The 3,703-nt window shown below is 41.0% G+C and overlaps 1 long non-coding RNA gene across 1 annotated transcript in view; it reads left to right on the forward strand.

Annotated features, from left to right (window-relative positions):
- The window catches only part of LOC108445543, a 9,536-nt gene that overhangs the window by 1,282 nt on the left and 4,551 nt on the right, over positions 1 to 3,703 (forward strand). The window lies entirely within an intron of this gene.

The following is a 3,703-nucleotide window of genomic DNA, read 5'->3' on the forward strand; positions in this document are numbered from 1 at the left end:
AGGAGCCGCTTCCATGCCGGGAGCTGCGCTCTGCCCGGGTCCGGGAGCACGGGGCCGAGTGCCGCCGGTCCCGTGGGTCGCGTGGCCTCCCCGGTCCCCTCGCACCGTGGAACGGCGCCAGCCCAGAGCGAGTCCCGGCAAGGGGCGCTGGGGGACACGTGTGGCTTGTCCGCTTCAGAGCTGGCTTGCAAAAGCCACTGAAAGGAAGAATGGAAAAAACCCTACCCCGTCCTCCCAGGCTTTTTGTCTGGGGGGCTTTGTTGGTATTGCTCTTTAACTGAGCCACGCCTTTAAATACCGACGTGGGCGCCTGCTGGAAGCGGTGTTCCGTGTATTTTGTACTCTCTCATGAGACCTCCGTGCCCCTTTTTTTCCATTTCTATGTCAATCCAGCGGCAGGGGCGGAGTTAATTGCAGGTCCAAGCTGACAGTGTCCCGTGCGTCTGCTGTTCATTGATGTACTTGTGGCATTCATTTCATCTGGATGCACAGTTGGGCTTTTTGGGCAGACGGTGCCCCTCAAACCACGAGGCTTGTTTCAACCTTGTACTCTATTGTTTTGAAGATGCAGGGTGGGTGAGGACTTGTTGCTGTCCTGGGAATGGAATGCAGGAGGTTCCTACAATATCGGCGTTGAAGCTGGAATGTTCAAGGATATCGGTGTGATGGTTCTCAGGGGTAGGAACAGTGAGATGCTTTGCTTGCCTCCATGCTATAAAAGTATCTGCTTTCTTATATGTGTGTGCCATCATTAAGTATTTTGATACACGTTGTTTTCCTAGGCTGTGCTATTTCTTCAAAAGATATTGTATTAAGGTTGATGAGAAGCAGCTGTTTTTTCTTCAGCTTATGTAACAGGTAGATGTGTAAAGCATGGTATTAGATTTAGAGTGTACGTGGTAGTTAAGGACAATCCAATTATTAATCCATGTAGGGTAGGTTTTCCCCCACCCCTTGAATCTTGAGATCATGGGGGGATGGGATGCAAACCAGGAACAAAGAAGAGTTTTTCAGTTGTTGCAGTTCAGTGGATGGTCGGTGACTCTTTTCATTTTTCTTTATGCTTCTTGGTTCAGTCTCCTTCAGTGAAGTTCAGCTTTGCTTAATGTATTAAGTGTTAGATAATTCTACAATAATCTAAGCAAATATATCCGTATATACATGACATAATGGTTTGATTGTCTCAGGGGAATCAAGGATGTAATAAAACCTAACTGGTTTTGCTTGCATATGTTTTACCTTGAAGAGGTAAACAAATTGATGTTATAATCATATGAAAATTTAAGTCCTATTTAGGGTGAAATCTTTCTTGCCCACTGTGATGATCAGTGTGAAGACACGAGCATTTTAAAGTAATACTTGTAGAAACTGCAAAGCATGTACAAATATCAATCAAAATAAGTAAAGCTATTAAATCACTTGCTACTTCAATAGTACTAAATAAGGTTTTAATGCTATGTGAATGAGGTTAAATTGATTCTCTTGAGGTTTTTAGAGAAAATGGTTATTGCCAGATTTACACATCTTGTTAAATCTAATTTTGTAAATTTGCAATATAGTTTATGTATCAAACATAAATGTTAGGATGTGGTAATTATGCCAATTAATTTTTTCATAGCCATATTTAAATTTGGGTTTCATGAGATCATCTCATTGAATATATTTTCTTGATTCCCTTGCATTTCATGAAAGGTTCTAGTGTCCCTTTTAACTTCTTCCAGATCAGTTTGTATTTTCCGAATTTGATCCATGTATACACAGCAAGTGTTGCTGGTAATTGTGGAAGCCAAAAGTAAAACCAAAGCTATTTGGTTTTGTTCTATTACCTCTGAAAGGTCGATAAATTTTGTTTTTAAGGCACTGGTTGTATCATCAGGTTTTGCTGATTTATGGATGCTTGGGTTGTCTCTCCTTCTAGGAAGGCGTATCACCTTAGCTGGAGTGAGCTTTTAGGGCATCTGTTTGGGCTGGAGGTCTCAGTATTTGAATGCTTTCATGAAAGATATAGAGAGGGCTGAGAACAAACTAGTAATTGTAATTTGTTATCACTGTCACAGTTGACATTAGCTTTATACGTGAACTTCCCTTTCCAAGGGTCAGGTAACATTTGCTGTATGTGCGTTTAGGAAAAACAGCATTGTTAGTTTTTATTGGGATGGCTGATTAGCCGTGCTGCATTGTTGCAAACACTGATTTGTAAGCATAAAAATGTAGACAATACCATAATTACCATTTCTGGTTACAGCAGATTCATTAGCTCCTGTGCAGTCCAGTATTGCTTTTCTGGGTCCAGAGCTGGCTTCATTTGTGTGCAGGAGTCAAGGAATTTCAGTGCTTCTCACAGTCGTGGAGGTAGTGAACAGTCCTTTCGCTGTTGCTTGAGCGGTTTGCTGTTCCACGTTCGGATACACGCCTAGCTTTTGTCCAGTGAGGATATGCTTAGACATTCAAGGTTATTGGAGAAATCAAAACTGCTGAACTTAAGCAATAACAGGCGTGTTATCTTTTGATGTGTAGGATGGTGCTAGGTTTGGATGGCTTTATCTAAGTTTCAGCTGGCACTGGGAGCGCTGTATAGAAGTATTTTATGCTCCTTTTTGGTCAATGGTTAGTCTTTGCTTTGTACTGCAAAAATAAGGTTTCTAGTATGGCTTAACTTATAATGCAATCATTTACCAAATTGATGTCGGTGTTGTGTATTACTTTTTATCTTTCTGATTTTTGTCAGCGAATCCATTTTGTTGTTACAATAGGCTTGTAAGGTCTGGGGTTTTTGCGTCAGTTTGAACTGGACTTCTATGGATCAGAATTGAGACAACCATTGAAGCTTTTTCTTGCTGAAACTTCTCTTTTTCATTCACTTGCTACTCTAACACTTTCAGCGATACAATCATCATGTGGCACCAGCCCAGATAACCATACAAAATTAGTCATACAGTGTTTGTCTTTCTTTTTACTATCAGTGCTATAGCTTGTAATTCTTTGGCTGGTACACTTCCTAGTCTTTCTTTATCACTTGTGATCTTGTTTCAACATTTCAAGCTATTGCCCTGTATTTCTATAAATGCAGGAGTATTCATTATAACCAATTTTGCTGTAGGGTGCGATATCACCAGGATTGACTTTGCCTTTGGTATTTAAATCTCATCTTTGCAAGCAGGCAGAACTTGGGGGGTTGAGGGACAAAGGTGTAGCGGGTTGAGTTCGAAACCGGGCAGAAACACCAATTAAATGTAGTGGTTTTGATTCAAAATATTCATTATTTACTTATTTTCCTTCTGTGAGATAAGAATTAGGAGAAAAGCAAAGCAGGCACAAACCTTAAACAGTTGCAGTACAATGAAAGAGCTTTATTACTAACAGAATTAAAAGTAAAGAGAAAACAACAAAACAAAATTGAAGTAAATTCCCCCCCCCTCCCCCCTCCTTCCAGCACTTCTCTCCTTTTACCCAGCTCACACAGGGGATAACAGAACATGGGATGTTAGTCAGTGCTGCAGTTCTTGAAAAGTCTCTCTCTTATGCTTAAGGAAAAAGGGTTTTCCTTCAGCTGCACGTGGTTCCCAAACTGCCACTAATAGCAGACCCGCCCGGAAACAAACAGTCTGCTGTGTGTAGAACATCTCTCTCATGAAGAATTTCATAGTTCTTTCATACTACAAAACATGGGCCATCACATGGGGTTATTCATCTTTTTAAGGAT

The sequence above is a fragment of the Corvus brachyrhynchos genome, unplaced genomic scaffold (assembly GCF_000691975.1).
Source record: "Corvus brachyrhynchos isolate BGI_N302 unplaced genomic scaffold, ASM69197v1 scaffold101, whole genome shotgun sequence".
In the NCBI taxonomy this organism is placed as follows: Eukaryota; Metazoa; Chordata; class Aves; order Passeriformes; family Corvidae; genus Corvus; species Corvus brachyrhynchos.